Here is an 18,488-nt window from a genome sequence, read left to right on the forward strand (position 1 = left end):
ACAAAAATTTGGGAGGGAAGGATTCAGGTTTAGTTTCACCCCAAATAAAGGTGAACTTTAAACACTGGGCTGCTTTGACACACACTGCTTGCTTTATAATTCATCAGAGAGCTAATGTTTAAAAGTATACATTTAAGTGTATGTGTATATTTTATAATATATTATATAGTATTTTGAAAATATGTTTGTGTGTTTACATGTACATATACACACACAATACACGTCTTTAGGAAAGCCCAAGAGAATGCAAGAGGGGACACTGAGACAGGGGACAGAGGGGTGTTTAGGAAGAAGAGATTCAGAATGGAGTTTTGATCCTCTATGAAATCAGTAGAGGATCTTGAAGTTTCTAACACTTCAATGTTAGAAGTTTAAAAAGCCAATGTTAAAAAGCCCGTGGAGGGCTTCCCTGGCGGCGCAGTGATTGAGAGTCCGCCTGCCGATGCAGGGGATACGGGTTCGTGCCCCGGTCCGGGAGGATCCCACATGCCGCGGAGCGGCTGGGCCCATGAGCCATGGCCGCTGGGCCTGCGCGTCTGGAGCCTGTGCTCTGCAACGGGAGAGGCCACAACAGTGAGAGGCCTGTGTATCGCAAAAAAAAAAAAAAGCCCGTGGATAATTTTTTGTCCTTATTGGAATAGTCCTTATTATGAGTGTTATACAAGTTGTGTAGGCCTCAGATAAAGGTGAGAATCCCTCTTCACCGTAATATGTTTAAGTAACATTTTAATGCCTTGTTTTCTGAGCAGCCTCCTGCCTTCAGGATAAAGTCCAAACTTCAGCATTGAGTGAAACTCCTACCAACCTCCACCCTCTACTAACTTCCAACCACAGGATGTCTCTCCCACCAACTACGATGAATCATTTTGTTTAGATTTTTCAATAAGACTTTATAGTTATGCCATAGAGTGCACAGGAATATAGGTCCAGAGAAGTAAATATTCCTTGTTCAAGCACTTGCCTTCTTTCTCCTCATTGCACCCATCTTGACAGTCTTAAGGCTGAGCTGAGGGAAAAGAAGGATCAGTGGCCCGTGAAGAGTCAAGAAGAGGCTGGTGCATAAACACCAAGTCTGTGTGTTCCACACACAAGCCCCTTACTAACCACCAGTCTTCTTGCAGTTCTTAGAATACATATAACCCGTTATGTCTCCTTGAAGAGTTGGCTCAACAGGGTGTCTTTTTCAGTTACTATAATAATAACATATGTAACTATCTGTAACTCTAACTTGTTTTTTTTATTATTAATTTTTATTGGAGTATGGTTGCTTTACAATGTCATGTTAAGCTCCACTGCACAACAAAATGAATCAGCCATATACATACAGATATCCCCTCCCTTTTGGACTTCCCTCCCATTTAGGTTACACGGTGCACTGGGTGGAGTTCCCTGTGCTGTACAGTATGTTCCCATGCTCTTTAGCTTTAAAAGTACATTCACAAATAACATCACATTAGAGCCTCATTCACGTAACCATGGATGCTAAACATCATTCCCCCTTTTATGGATTGGTTAATGAAAGCTCAGTGACATTTGTAAGTAAACAAGTTTGGAACTTTAAACTAACAGCTGTGATTTCAAATCCCATATGCTTTCCTCCATATCATTTACATTGTGTGATCTGAAAGCTGATGGAGTAACAGAAGTTTCCCTCCCACCCTGCCCCTAATTAAATCTTCTGCCCTAACTTGGCATTGCGATAGGCATTTCCATATAGCAATGGCTCTCAAGAGATGTGTGCTTTTAACCAGATTAATGGTATGTTACCGAGGTGTCTGAGACATTGGGTATATGACATATCCACAGGGATTACAGCCTGTTAGTCATTAACATATAGAGTCACCTAGCAGAGAACAGGTGTCTGTGGCAATGAATAGTGGAAAGTAAAAGTCTGATGGAGGATGGAAGCTGGGAACTTTCCTGAGCAGGAGGCTGTCCCTAAATAGGACACCAGAACCCCTTTTGGACTTCCCTCCCATTTAGGTTACACGGTGCACTGGGTGGAGTTCCCTGTGCTGTACAGTATGTTCCCATGCTCTTTAGCTTTAAAAGTACATTCACAAATAACATCACATTAGAGCCTCATTCACGTAACCATGGATGCTAAACATCATTCCCCCTTTTATGGATTGGTTAATGAAAGCTCAGTGACATTTGTAAGTAAACAAGTTTGGAACTTTAAACTAACAGCTGTGATTTCAAATCCCATATGCTTTCCTCCATATCATTTACATTGTGTGATCTGAAAGCTGATGGAGTAACAGAAGTTTCCCTCCCACCCTGCCCCTAATTAAATCTTCTGCCCTAACTTGGCATTGCGATAGGCATTTCCATATAGCAATGGCTCTCAAGAGATGTGTGCTTTTAAACCAGATTAATGGTATGTTACTGAGGTGTCTGAGACATTGGGTATCTGACATATCCACAGGGATTACAGCCTGTTAGTCATTAACATGTAGAGTCACCTAGCAGAGAACAGGTGTCTGTGGCAATGAATAGTGGAAAGTAAAAGTCTGATGGAGGATGGAAGCTGGGAACTTTCCTGAGCAGGAGGCTGTCCCTAAATAGGACACCAGAACGAGAGGTCTGTGTTCAATACAGAAGTGTCAGAGAGGGCTGGGACGATTCATGGGAGCCAAAGAGAAAGGCTGGGAGTGTCCCATGGTCTGAAAATACTACTTGCCTTTGGGCACCATAAGAGATTATATGTCAAAGTCCCTTTACCTTGGACAGCCAGAAAGAATTTGCAAGAAGAGAGGAAAAAACTAAGCACACTCAGTTGTCCTTTGGGTAACTGTTACTGTCTTTCATTATTTCTCTAGAGTACGCTAAGTAGAAGTCCTATATACTTTACCATCACGGTGCTCTCTTGGGGACAATGAAGTTGAAACCCACAGGTCATATGGGTATCCTGAGGCAGAGCAGTTCACATGACATGTCAAGTGGCTTATAATATGTATTCAATCCAGTGACTAAGGTATATGGGATTCCGTACTGCATTCCTTAGCTTTAACTGCAATGTATATTTTCCCCTTAAACCATCATTTCAAAATGGAAATATTTTTGGTATGGCTTGGTCTCTTATGATTTTCATGTTTATCATTATGGGGTTTCTCCTTCTACCTTTTACCTTTCTTATAAAGAATATTTTCAATCTGTACCGGAAACATCAATATGTAACTTACATGTGAATCACAACTTATGCTTATAGACAGCATTATTTCAGACACCATAAAGTGCGATGACCCTTTATTTATCAAATGTCAATCTGAGTCACAAAGTAGTTTATTGTCTTATTACTCAAACAAAATGGTTGCGTTTGTCTTCCTGTAATTCTTTAAAATCAAATGCTAAGGTCAAAAACAGTCTTCTACTGACCTGAAATGGCTGTAAGAGTAAAGGTTTTCAACTACCAAGGCTGAATTAAAATCTTTAACCCTCAAAAGAGGGAGCTTGGCCAGAAGCTTTTCATAACTATTATTCCAACTGCATAAAGAGCAATGTGCTAATTTGATCCCAGGAACCCACTGACAGTTACAATTCTCCATGAAGGTCAATTTGCCTCACTGGCAAGGTTTTATGTGTATATCATGCCCTATATAGATAGGATGGTTGGAGCAGGAGCTCAAAAAATATAGTTGAATGGACAAATGAACAACACAGTGTTTGGTGCCTAAAGAAGAAGCTAACGCTCTAACATCCAAATTTCAATTACAATGAGTTCCCCATACTTCAGATGTGCTAGACTTTCATTGTTGTAAATATTAATTGAAATTAAGTGAACCAGATCAAGATTTCTAAATATGTTTGGCAACAGGTTATAATAAGGATTTGTATGATGTTAGCTCCAGCTTCACCACTGCATGACTTTAGCCAACTGATTTCACCTCCTCTTTTCTTTAGGGACAAAAAGGAGACAACAGCATCTACCTCGAGTGATACTGTAAACATTAAATGAGATGTTGTATGTAAAAGATTTACCACAGTCCTGGGCACAATAAATGTTAATTCCTCATACATAAATATTTTTATAATGGGATTTACTTCAACAAGACCTGGCCTAAATTAATTTGTTTTTACATGTAGCAATTCTGTTGTCTTCTTCATTTTAACATTATATACACAAGGATAAGTTTCTCCCTTCTGTAAGTTTCTCCCTTCCTTGGCTATTCAGCCTATAGACATTTTAGCACTTTATATGTGTAAGTAACTGTGCTGGGCACAGTTACTAGGGAGGGGAAAGTAGAAGGGAGGAGGAAGGGCAGAAATGTTTAACAAAGCATCATTCTGCTTCCACAAGAAAATTAAGCACATAGGCACTTGGAGAATTAAGAAATATGTAACTGACAGACCCCAAGTGCAGTGAAAAGACCATTATATAATCTTAATAGAAAACATAAAAGGCAGTAATGGTGGCAGAAGAACCAGAACACCAGGATTGAAGACAGGACAACTGACAGCAAAACAGGGAGAGAGTAAGGAAAGGGAAATCTTTAAGTTATGAAAGGAGTGTGTTTGTTCAGCTAACCAATCCTGCTGCCTAGAATCCACTGCTGTCAGCAGCACTTATAAGTGCACCATTTTTAGGAGGAGGCTGGCAGAAACCACTGTGTCTGATCAAAGGATCCAAGAGTTAATTGATATTATATAGTTTATATTTTTAAATACATGAGGATACAGTAGGTTAAGTGTGTTCATTAAATTTAACCTAGCAGGACTTCCCTAGTGGCGCAGTGATTAAGAATCCACCTGTCAATGCAGGGGACAGGGGTTTGAGCCCTGGTCCGGGAAGATCCCACATGCCTTGGAGCAACTAAGCCCGTGCGCCACAACTACTGAGCCCGTGTGCCACAACTACTGAAGCCCATGCGCCACAACTACTGAAGCCCATGCGCGTAGAGCCCATGCTCCGCAACAAGAGAAGCCACCACAATGAGAAGCCCGCGCACCGCAACGAAGAGTAGCCCCGGCTCGCCACAACTAGAGAAAGCCCACGTGCAGCAAGGCAGCCAAAAATAAAATAAATTAATAAAAAAAAAATTAACCTAGCAACCATCTAACTTTTGAAGTTAATTCAAATCTAAAATCCAGAGGCTATTAGTTAACTTTTGAAGTTCCCAACTCAGGAATACATAGTCCTGGGATAGTTAAATCTAAATGAGAAACTCTAGGAGGACCCGAGCCAGGGTGGCATTTTGCAAAGGCAATGCTTCTCCTGTTTTTACTTCAGTCAGCCTTGGAATGTGTTAGGTAGCATAAGGGGTGTTAGAAGTACGTTTTCATTAATGAAATGAATGCTGTTCAAGTTAATGTGGCTTGGCTAGAAATACTGAAAATGCACTTCCACCTTTACGTGACCAGGGTGTAAGAATCAGCAGACCTGTAGACTAGCACTTCCTCTCAGCCCTGTGCTCCGACACCGACTAGATGATTCCGGGGCTAATGCCCACTGCTACTAAATGGAGTGCTGCACATGCCTCCAAGGTCCTTGTTAGAGTGCCTGCAAGGACAAAGAGCCGCGACTTCATTGAGCTTCGTGTGACCTCTTTTGTGCATGCTTGCTAATAAATGTTTTTATGGATGGCAACCCACAAGACTTGTTTTCATTACAAATACACCAACTGCCAGCAAGGTGGTGGGGGAGGAACCCCACGGGGCTCATTTATCTCAAGCTACCAGACAATTATTAATGCCTACCAAGAAGATCCTAACAACCATGAATGGCCAAGCTGCCTTAGAATATTCTTAACAGATTGGAAAACACAAAGTAGCAAATATTTATTCAAATGGTTTACTACAAATCCAGATCTTCAGGTTCCATTTAGATCACAAATTTATTCTTTGTGCTTGCCACTGGGCTGGCTGGGTATTAGAAGCAAATATAGATATGGAAAATAAAATTCTTACCCTAAATGGGCATACAAACTTTATCTGTGTGTGCTCACACAAGTGCACGTGTGTGTGTGTGTGTTGTGTGTTGAGGGGTTCAGGAAGATAAAGAAAAGAGACAAGCATGTGTCTGAACAATTACAACTGGCATAATGCTTGCTATGATGATGGGGTCATGCCCTGCACATGCTATTGAAGTATGAAATTTGGACTCCTAATACCATTCGTAGGCAGAAGGTAATGTGGACAGGAGGGGGTTAGTTAGAGAAGCGGTATCTGCCAAGAGTTTTGAAGGACAAGTTGGAGCTAGCCGAGAGAATAACAGGGAAGGGAGAGAATAATAGATGCAAAGGCATAAAGGTAAGAAAGCCCTTGAGGAGTCTGAGTACAATAAAATACCATGATAATGCAATAACTGGAATTCAGATGTAAAGCATAGGCTCACCAGGTCATTTCATTATCCCTGCAAAACAGGCTCCTGCATTTTACATGACTGAATGTTCTGGACCCCTTCTATGATGCTATGGCAGCATTTATTTTAGTTCATTGAAAGAGGCTAGAGTGTGAAGTACGTGGCTGTGAGTGATGGGGAGAGGCTCATGGCCAGAGATGGCACTGAAGAGTTAGGTCAGGGCGTTATCATAAAAGGACTTAGGTGGCATGCGATAGTCTGGACATTAACTCGAAAGTAATGTTGAGTCAGAAGGATATAAAGCAAGGAAGCGGCATGTATAGATATGTGTTTAGAAAAATAATTGGCATCGGTATAAATGATTGACTGAAGGGGCTAGGTCAAGGAGATGGAAACTAGATAAAAAGCTATTGCAGTTAGAGTAAAGGAATAGGATAAAGATCTAAACTAAGGCAGCGACAGTGGAAATGGAGACAGAAGACATTTGTTAAAAGACATCTGGAAGGAAAAATTGAGAGGACTTGGTGACTAAAAGGATGTGTAGATCCATTCCCCACATTATGAAGTGGTCAGTCTGAAAGAAGAGGAAGGTAAGGAGTTTAGTAACAGATGTGTTGAACAATTATAACAAACCCACATTTCTTAATTATCTTTCTTTAGGTATTGCAATTGGGTTAGTCTAACATGATGAGAACCGTTACATTTCAATAGCTAGAACTGAATGGGATTAGATTCACTGATCATGAGTTGACTGGAAGATTTGGAAATGAAACTGTCAGAGGCTTAGTGTGGGGTTATTTGCCATCAGACCAAACTAGAATTTTACTAAATGGGAGGAGGCAAATTGTATTTCATTAGGGAAAAGGCAATGAGAATGAAGACAGGTGTTCTTGGAAAAAAGCCTGTTAACTCCTAGTTATGATCATGCATTTGTCCTTAGTCATGCTGAATGATGCTGGTGATGTGACACAGTGGCTCTCACATGAGCGAGCGGGGACTTGACGCTTTGGGGGAAGCTTCAGTGATGCGCTGATCTAGCCACTCCATAAAGCATCCATATATCCATCAATCCAACAAATATTTATTGAACATCTGCTAAGAGCCATGCACACTGAAAGAGTTGAGAGAGTTCTGATACATTTTAAAAGAAAAGGATCAAATCTTGGTCAGAACACTCAAAGAAGGTTTTGGTACTTCAGACCTCCAGTGTATAATTAAGGAATCCAGAGATATGATAGGAATAATTAAAGTGAATTAACATCTACTCTGGTTTGTCTGGATAGTTTTTAGCTATGGCTCAAGTTTTTTTGGTTTTTTTCAAGGCTTACTTATGCTCAGATAGGTGCCTTATAAACTATATAATCTTTTCTTGCTTATTGTTTCCTGATATTCATGTTCCTTCTTCTGAGAATGGGAAAAGAGCATGTCAAAAGGAAAAGAGTGACTGTTACTCTAAAACTATTAGGAACCCCTATGTTCAAGAAAATCAAGACAAATACTAGCAAGGATATGACAGTAAAACAAAGACTCCCTTTTACAAATTAGTGTGCAGGCCATAAAGCCTCTGAATAGTTCTGCTCTCAGAAAACATTTTCTCATCAATTTACCTCTCCTGTGTGATTGCTCTCTAGGGTCTACTGGAGGGAGTAGAATTCTTTCAAATGTTGGTTCTATTAAAATGTACTTGGTTTCACAACTATAAATAGTTTATGTAGCAATCTTTATTGCCTTCAGTTCTCAAGTGCAGACTCACGAAGAGAAACAAGTTCCATTCACGGTGGTTGCCGCTAAAGATGACAGGGCTAATTGGCATTAAGAGGATTTTTATCCAGTGTGTTGCTCTTGGCACCATTTCACATATAGGATCCAGCACATAAGTCTAGAAACCAAAGCACAATTTATTTCCTTTCTCAAATCTTAGGATAATTTAGAACAGCAGAACTAAGATAAGAACCATTGATTTCTTTTTTGTCTCAAACACCGGATCGGTGATTCTTAACGCATGGACTGTAATAAATAAGTAGGTACTTGTGGGTGGTAAACGACTGATATTTTCGTAGCTCTATCCCTGTGCCTTAATTTTTTTTTCCTAGTAGCAACATGATATGCATAACAAATGCATCACAAGACCTGGGTTCAAGTTTGAAGCTCTTCCACTTAATAGCTGTTTAATCTTGGGCAAGTCATCTAATCATAATAATGTTCTCTAGAGCACTTACCGTATACTTCTACAGACTACAGACATCTTTATATTATCACAAACTATCTTATTACATGCTATCATATTAGATGTGTTACTTTAACTCCCCCCAAAATGCTAGGGGGTAGATACTTTGACTATCCACATTTTACAGATGAAGAAACAGGCTCAGAGAAGTTAAGTGACTTCTCAAGGTCAAACTGGGACTTGAATTGAGCACCCTGAACGAAGGTCCATGGGTTCGGTCATCAGGCTCTATTTGCCTCTCTGAGAGTTTTGATTTTCTCATCTGCAAACCAGAAATCACAGTCATGAATCTCTCAGGATTTTTACAAGAATTTAAAGGCAATATTACTTAAAAGGGATCATTGTTATAGTTGTTGTTGTTCTATCCTCCCCATCTCTACTGTATCCTACTGACTCTCTCTTCCCAATATTTTTAAGACTTATTCATTCTTGTCCATTTCTGTTTCTCCAATTGTGTTAGACACTTTTTATAATTTTGGTAACTGTGCAGTTCTTTTTCTTGCTCCAGCCTTCCTCACTCTGATCTGGTCTTCTCACACTACCTGATTAATAAACACAAAGCACCATACTCCTATTACCATGTGTCACTCTTTATTGCATATCAGTTAAAGACATCCCAATATCGTCACTCTGGTATTTGAAACTCTGGGTCCCTGGGTCTTTTATTACACATTCAAAATCGTTTCTCAGTAGAATCTAATGGAATTGGGAGGGGACACTTATTTATCTATTGAGTGTCTGTTATGTGTGAGGCAGTGCTGTTGTTTGGTGGAAAAGACAGGCTTAGGCATAGGCCACAGAAAAGGGAGACCAGGATCCAAACACCAAATAAAAACATACATAGTAAATTACAATGATAAAGGAAGAGTGGTATGGGGGTGAAAACTAACCTAGTGTAGAGGTTCAAGGAAGTTTCCCTGAGGCAAAATAAGACCATTCATCTTATATTTCCCACCACCATGACCTTCGTTCTTGTCTTCCTTCCCTTGAAAAACTTCCCATTCTTTCCATGCAAATCCAACTATCTATTTGTCTTCCTCAGGATGCAGTTTAACTCCTCCTTACAATATTAAGCTTTGCTAAGTTCTCCAGCCTGCAAAGATTGTAATTTTTAACAAATCTTAATGCATTTGTGGTTTTTCATTCCTGCCATCAAAGTTGATAATGCAACAGATTATGGGTGTTAGGGTTAGGTATGGTCCCCACAACTTGATTACTGATGTTTTTATCTAAAAATCCCATGTTCTCCTTTAGATTCCACATAGCATTATAATAAATGAGGCTTTGTTTAATGAATAGCTGAGTGTTCAAGGGTTGTGCACAGCTAGATGTCTAGAAACCTATGTAACAAAAGTAGGCACCAGAACCATCATGGCTCTAATACCTTAAGTAACCTTCCTAATGTTTGAGATTAACCTAAACCCGTCTTGTTCATTTGCTTTAGGTTTAATTTGAGCTTAAACTTGATACTCTTTGCATTAACATTGCAGAAAAACTGACTGCTTATTGTTCTGAAGGTTTGGCTACATTACCTAATGCTAACACAGGATTCATAATAACCCCAAAACTAAGCCTGCCTATGAAATTCATTGGTCCTTATATTTACCCTCCAGATTATATATTTAATGCTAAATTCCTGCATAAAACTAAAGATGATTCAACAAAATTAAGACCTTAAATTTCAGCCCTTGGCATGCTGCTGAAAGGAATGTAATCTACGTAACGAAGTTCTGTGTGTTTGTTTTTTGTTTATGTTTGTTTTTGTTTTTTCTGGTTTCCAGAGCTCTGCTTAGCATGTAATCTTATAAACAGCTAATTAAAGCTAACAGGATTCAGTGGAGGTGGGTGAAGTTTTTCAGTGCAGATTAGGTTCAATTTTGGTACAAAATTTTGCCAGAGTAAACAGTGTCAGAGTTGTGTGGAGAGGTGTGTGACAGCTTAGGTATGCCATGCTGTTCTCGAATTCATTTGTTTCCCTTTGTCTGTGGGTTAAATATCAAAGCATAATGCTATTCATAATGAGAGGAATTCCAGTTGAACCACACTTATTTCTCCCCTCTAATCCACTCCCACTCTTAAAAAGACTGTATCCAAAACAATGGCACACAGAGCACCGAGCTGAGCTCCCTGTGCTATACAGCAGGTGGAATTGGGGGGGGGGGCGGGGGGGGGAGGGAGGTCTAAGAGGGAGGGGAAATGTACACATAAAGCTGATTTGCTTCGATGTACAGCAGAAACACACCATTGTAAAGCAATTATTAATTAATTAATTTAAAAAAACAATGGCACAATGATACAAAGTTCATTCCACATAGAATCCTGTGTAGAGTCATCATATCATAAACTTCTCAAATCACAGGAGCTCCACATCGCCTATATTTTTTGTATCTAACTTTTATACATTCAACATGATGTCCTTTCAATGAATATGATAAAATAATAATAATCTGTGAAAGAAGCAAGCATTCTGGTCTGTATTCCCCAGTTTTCCATTGACTTGTCAGTAAATCTGAACCGATTTCTTCACATCTCAAGTCTTCATGTATTGTTGCACTAAATTTGTTCATTTGTTTAACAAATATTTCTTGAGTAACTACTAAATGCCAGGCAATATTCCAGAGAGTGGTTCTGTTAGCTATGCCAACAGCAAGTGAGCATTTCTAATAGAGATGAGTGATTCTGTTTGACAGATAGCATGGTGAGTAGAAAGAGAATTTGGGTAGTAAGACCAAATTAAATCTTGGCTTCAACACTTACTTAGTGAGATCTGTCACTAAAATCTCTGAAAATAAATATCTTCATCTACAAAATAGCAATACTTCAAAAAATATTTAATGATGCTTCCATGTGCCGGCACCTGTGCCAGGTGCAAGGAATACAGTAAGGCCTCAAGCAGATAAGGACTCTGCTGTGATGGGGCTGGATATTTCAAGCATGTGTCATGTACACTATTATTGCATCACCGGCTCTTGTTAGTCCATGTGATGGTTTTAAAATGTGTCCACAGAATCTTTGACACTTTTTCCTTTGAAAGGCAGAGCTTAATTCCCTTGCCCTTGAATATGTGTCAGGCTTAGTGACTTATTTCTAATGAACAGAACATGGTAGAAATGATGCTCCGAGGCTTCCGAGGGTAGGTGATAAAAAGGATAACTTCCATCTGACTGTCTCTTGTATTGCTTGGTCTGGCGAAGCAGCTGCCAGGTCATGAGGACGCTGAAGCAACCTACAGAAAGAAGCTGAGGGTCCTCACCAATAGTTGGTACCAACTCATTAGTCATATAAGCAATCCACCTTGAAAACAGATCTTCCAGCCCTAGTCAAGGTGTCATATGAAGGCAACCCTAGCCAAAATCCTTGATTGCAATCTCTTAACAGACTCAAAGCTAAAACTCACAGTTAAGCCACTATCAAATTTCTGACCCATAGGAACTGGAAGATAATAAATGTTTACTGTTGTTGACACTAAATTTTGGCAATTTGTTATAGAGCCATAGATAACTAATATAGCCTGTGATAGAAACATCTGGATGAAGATAAACAATTATGGAAGAAAATCTTTCAAACTTCCTTTAGTTTACCTTCCATATCAGAAAAAGAAAAATTAAATACCTCCTCACAATGCTTCTATTACTACAGGAGAAAATCCAAACATCTAGGTCTAGTATTAAAAACCCTACATGATCAAACCCCACCCAACTTGATCTCCTCTACTCTTTAGCACACTCGACTTTGGCCAAACCAATCTACCTATCCTCACCCAGTTTTTAATCTTGACCTTTCTAACTCTTGAAGGGCACATATCTTCTTGTTGCATAGGCATCATATTAATCTTTTTTTCCTTCCAAGCTCAAGTACTGGGGTAATTCTTGACTATGCTAATTCATAGCAATCTCTTCCTTTTTTAAAGTTTCAGTAGTTTTTGTCACCAATGCTGCTTATTTAATACTACTTATTTTCCTAAGTACTTTTATTATTATTACATGTCGCTATTAAATAATCAATAAATGTCTGAGCTTCTGATATGTGCAAAGCACTGTGCCAAGAGCTATATCTAACACTTTTACTTTAGTTATATTTTTTCATCTATTATGGCATGTAAATTTTTATGTGTGTGTTTCTTCCCCCCACAATTAGATTGTAAGCATCTTAAGGGCAGAGAGCAGGCCTATTTGTTACAGCTCTAGGCATGTCTTGTAGAATGTGAATCTCCAGAAGCATCTTTGTATCGTCTCCACAGAGGGCAGCAATTTCAAAACAACAAAGCGATTTTTTGGACATTTTCTCATTCTCCTAATATTTACGAAACTAGCAGCACAGTGATGAAATGTTAGAGTGTGAAACACTTGTTTCAGTGGAACTGGGTTCCCCAGGCCATGTAACTTAACCATGAAATCATCTTGGAGAAACATCTGTGCAGAAAACTTCAGGGAATTATGAACACTTCTTTCCTTAGTCACCAATCTGAGGGTACTCTCTGAGAGAAGGCATTCGCCTCAAATGTCCTGAAAATGTTGTCTTCAACATAAGACATGAAAAATGGTGAATCTTCGGACATCCTTAGGATTACAGCAAAAGATTCAGTGCTAAAATGAGGCAGAGAATGCTGGCAATGGCTGCAAGGTAACAGGGTGAAAGCAAATTCTTCCATGAAATTACTCAAAGAATTAAATTCATTCTTCAATAGTACGGAGCTAGTAGAAAATGCAGCTGACTTAAAATAAGAAAATAATTAAAAAGAAAGAAAAAGATAGCTCTCAAACATTAGGTTGCATAAGAATCATCTAAGGAGTTCTTTAAACTCCACCCCACTCACTACCCTCAGCACCTCATCACCTCATCACCACCTTCTCCATCACCATCACCAGATGACAATTCAGAAAGCCTACAGTACTAGTGGGAAGCAGCCGCATAGCACAGGGAGATCAGCTCGGTGCTTTGTGGCCACCTAGAAGGGTGGGATAGGGAGGGTGGGAGGGAGACGCAAGAGGGAGGAGATATGGGGATATATGTATATGTATAGCTGATTCACTTTGTTATAAAGCAGAAACTAACACACTATTGTAGAGCAATTATACTCCAATAAAGATGTTAAAAAAAAATAGAAAGCCTACAGTAAAACCCTGGAATCCATGTCTTTCAACAGGTGTATTTAGATGATTTTGATGAAGGTAGAGTGGTTAAGTGTATCTGTTTGTAAATCATGAAGATAGAGAAAAGATAAGGAGAAAAAACACTGTTAATATTGTGATTCCTGTATTACTTTCTCTTTAGTTAGCTGCAATTCCACTCCCAGATTTGTCCTAAATTGTGTTAATCTCATTTGGACAGTATGAAATTAGAGGGTTATAGCTAGTTGTGCATGGAAGACCTCCAGATTATAAAGGGTAATTATTCTTTAAAGAAATCTGGATTTGAAAATCTGGAAAGAAAATGAAGAATTGAAGGAGGCAGTGTTAAAATAATTCTGGGGAAATCACTAGCTGTGATAGAAAAGTCTACAGACATTTTAGCCCCCTAGCATCTCCAGGGTAATCAAGAGATCGTGAAAATGAAAACTGAAGTGCAAGTCTTAAAACCAGAACTCTGTGCCCAATCCAGTCACCAGTTCCTACTAAACCCTCTTTCATTCTGCTGTTGGAACTCTTTCTAAAATGTTATCTGATCCCGATGTTCGAATTTTAGTTGTGTGTGCGTGTGTGTGTGTGCATGTGTGTGTGTGTTATATGCAGAGAAAAAAGTCTGAGAAAATGTACACTGAAATGTTAACGATGGTTATCTTTAGAAGGCAAGATTATGTTACTTATATTACTTTAGAAAACAAGGAGACTTCTCCTTTTTGCAACATGAACACTTGTATTAAATTACTTAATTTTTTAAAAATGAGCATGTATTTCTATGGTCAGAAAAAGATATAAATATTTTAAAACAAAATTAATTTACTCAAAAGTTCCAATGTCTTCTCATCCTCTTCAAAATAAAGTCCAATACTTTTGCTACTGACCAAACAGCCTCATCTCCCAACACTCACAATAAACATTCTCCTTTTTAAGACAAAGCAAACTCCAAATTCCTGGCACATCTAACTCCTTCATGTCCTGTGTCCTCACTCATGTTGACTGCTCTCTGTTAGGAATGCAAAGACACTAGTTGTCTAGCTGACAAACTCCTACTCAGTCTTTAAGAATCATGCTAAGACACAGAACTTCCTTGTGAAACCTTTCCTGATATCCCAGGTAGTGGGATATGAGCCACACTGGAGCCCAAGGCAAAAGAAAAAGCAGTAATACTGATCTTGACTTTATTTAAAATTTTGGTATTTTGTATATAGAATTTTAAAATTAATTTTTATATTTTAGAATATTGTATTGCAATATGATTGATCTTGATTACTGAGTTTTTGTTAACCCCTCAAATTTTGCCTTGTATCTGCCTCCCCGTGGCCCTAGCCCTGATTCCAGGTGAAACTGTTTGGATTCCATCTTCTCTGCTGCTGCTCTTGGTCCTACCTCCCCTGGGGAATTTATTGCATTGCATACTTATTTTCGCTCCTGATACATAGTCTGTTACATAGACTTGACTGCTCTGAGTCCTCATGATGTTCTTGATCAGCACAGACATGAGATACCTTTTTAAATATGTGACAATGGCAAGAATAAATGTGAAACCTTAATCAAGTGTCTTAAATTTTCTGAACCTGTTTTCTTATCAGTCAAATAATGAGAGACTAGATGATCTCAATGATACTCAATTATTGATATTATACTCTTATGTATTGTTATATCATATATAATATAAAAAATAATATCCAACACTAATGTAGCTCTTATTATGTGCCAGGTACTTTTCTCAGTATTTAACAAGTATTAATTCATTTAATTCTCACAACTCTATGAGATAGGTGCTATTATTAACCTCAATATACAGATATGGAAAATGAGGCTCCAAGAATCCAAGAGTTTTATCCTAGGCTTACGTTTGAATACAGGCAGTTTGGATCTCTAGACTGTGCTCTAAGCCCCTACATCGCCTCTCACGATAGTAATGATTTTATATATAAGCATAAATACATAAATATATAACCAAAACAAAGATTTTATTTTTTAATGTGGAAAATACTATAGGTCATTCTAATTCTAATCCACAATGAAATTCTAACTGACCTGAGACAAGCCAATATTGTATGCTGTGGCACTTCTTCCATGAGAGCTACTTTCTAAAAATACACTGGTTCATTTATCTAAGCAAAGGACATGATATGACCTAATCAAAGAGAATGAGAAAACTTGAATAGCGAGAGTAGCATAAAATGACTAAGGTCTGGTAGGCCAGCTTTCCTGGGTGATGCTTAGAGGAAGGTTTAATAAAACAGTCACTCGGGAAAACACACAGCCAACCATGAAGCCAGACCCTCACCTGTGAGCCTGTGTGTGGGCTCTATGTTCTCTGACAAGTGAAAAGGAATTGGCTGAATTTACTTTGTTAAATCAGCCTCTTAGCTCCAAGGGTATATTGGAAACATCAACTGATAGTGGTACCTCAGCAAGTGACATTACTATACTTGTGAGAATTTTATAAGCAATCATTTATTTATCTGTATTTATCAGACAGGCTTGGATATTAGAGGTTCCTATCTGACAGTAACAGGAATTCCTCTGCTCTTTATAAAGGGAAGAAAAGGGAAAAGGAGTAAAAAAAGAGAAGGCATGTGACTCCCAGAGCCACTTTCAGTGAGGCAGTCACCTCTGGGAAGCTTGTAAGGTAGATCATCAAAAGTAGGGATGAAGCAAAATGAGCAGAAAAACAAAATCCTCCCCTGTGCAATCAACAGCTATTCTTTACGCTTTATCTTTCTGCTTGTTAAATTAAGTGTTATCGTACTTCAAGGTATTTCCCTTTCTCTGATGCAACTCTGTGCACTAAGCCTAAGAGGGAATTAGTTGAGAAATCCTTTTGTCATGTTATGTGGCATTAGGGTGTGCCCATCTGCACTGCGTGAGGGAATGGCAGAATTCCAAGTCAGGGAGATGGGCAACTACCAGCAGGAACTGTGGCCGTCCCTGTGCACAAGTGTAGCGGGGCCGTATTCACGGCCCCTTTCCTCCTGCTCCATTTCAGTCTGCCCGGAGTGCCAGAGCAGGCAATCACAATCTAACCCCAGTCCTCGGCTTCTATGAGTTTCACAGAATTTACCTCTGTGTTATCATCTAAAGGGTCACTAATGTTCCCCAAAACAGTTAACTACTGATTTACTGATGGAAGAAGTAAATGATGGGACTCTGGCTTTGAAATTCAAAAGCTGTTCCATGCAATGCAACTGCTTCCCACTAGCTATCTATTTTACATTTGGTAGTGCATCGCACGGGAAGATCAGCTCGGTGCTCTGTGACCACCTAGAGGGCTGGGATATGGAGGGTGGGAGGGAGACGCAAGCGGGAGGGGATATGGGGATATATGAATACATATAGCTGATTCACTTTGTTATACAGCAGAAACTAACACAACATTGTAGAGCAATTATACTCCAATAAAGATGTTAAAAAAAAAAAGCTGTTCCAACATTTTCTGGAACTTAAACAAGAAGCAGACTAAATCTCTTCCACACAAAAATCTTTCATATGCGTTCAGAAGAATTTATTAATTTGTGAGGGAAATTCCCAGGTAAATCTACCTGGGGAGGAGTGAGGGAGATTTACATCCATTTTCTTTTCCTAATATTACCATTATAGACATTTTTGATAGCACAGTCATGTTTACCTGGGTCAGAGAAGTAAAACTCAAACCCTAAACAAGCTAACTTGTTGTCCTTCACGCACCTGACTTACACTGATTTTTTAATTATCCATCTCTGGATGAATTTTGTAATCCAATCATCCATATCAATTTTTCAAACTGTATCAAATTCTGACCAACACATAGCATTCCTATTTTGTTCCCTATGTTAGGAATTACGCTGTATCTGACAAGAGTGTGATGTTATGATGTGATTTCTGCTATTAATGCGCTATCTGTCCAATGAGTGAGTCCAGATTAAAGCATAAAGCAGTCAAAGATCACTCACTATTAGCCAATATAGCCACAAGAAAGATATAAAGGAGAAATAATTGGAGTTTGAATGACCAGGGAAGGCGAAAGAATAAGCTTGTCTTTTAATAGACAATGTGGGGGGAGCCATGAGCATGGGATGTGTGAAAGACTTTCAGAAACAGTTTCTTTAGGCACAGGCATCATACTTCAGAACAGAATGAATCCTAATTACGAAAGTCCTGAAAATGAGGCAAAGAGGAGTTGAAATCTGATTGACCCAAAGGGTATTTTAGGGGATTATCTGATGATAAAATGTGGGAAGAGTTAGAGGCAGGGCTTCCAGAAACCAAAAAAAAAAAAAAAAAAAAAAAGACAAATAACAAATAGACAAACAAAAAAAACCTCCTTTTGAAGAAATCCAGGCATGAAACTGAGATCTTGAACCAAAGGGTGGCAGGAAGTATGGAAGGGAAGGGATAACTCCAGGACGCATTTCACAAGATGGATTCTGATTTGAAGGACAGTGGTTTGGGAGGTGAAGCAAAGGGAGGAGTCAAGATGACTCAGATGTCTCTAACCTGAGAGATTACCTCGTGTTGCTGGCACACCTGAGAATGGAGAAATCGGATGGTGCAATCCCGAGCAGAAGATGAGTGATGATGAGTTCTGATCTTCCCAGAACAAAGCCTACATTAATTTTAGCCAACCACCATACAAAAGGATATTATTTACCATGGGTCCCTCAACTAATACTATTAAATCATGAGTGTTCTGGAGAGCATGGTACACCCCGGAATTCTATCCTTGTGCACTTGCCTTCACTTTCATAAAAACACACCACACAAAAAGTCAGAGGGCTTCCCTGGTGGCGCAGTGGTTGAGAGTCCGCCTGCCGATGCAGGGGACACGGGTTCGTGCCCCGGTCCGGGAAGA

General features: G+C 39.1%; 1 protein-coding gene across 2 annotated transcripts in view; it reads right to left on the minus strand.

The window, feature by feature from the left end:
- ABCA12 (ATP binding cassette subfamily A member 12) overlaps positions 1-18,488 on the minus strand; it is a 191,964-nt gene that overhangs the window by 149,329 nt on the left and 24,147 nt on the right. The gene's annotated exons all lie outside the window — the stretch shown is intronic.

This window comes from Physeter macrocephalus, chromosome 2 (assembly GCF_002837175.3).
Source record: "Physeter macrocephalus isolate SW-GA chromosome 2, ASM283717v5, whole genome shotgun sequence".
Lineage (NCBI taxonomy): Eukaryota > Metazoa > Chordata > Mammalia > Artiodactyla > Physeteridae > Physeter > Physeter macrocephalus.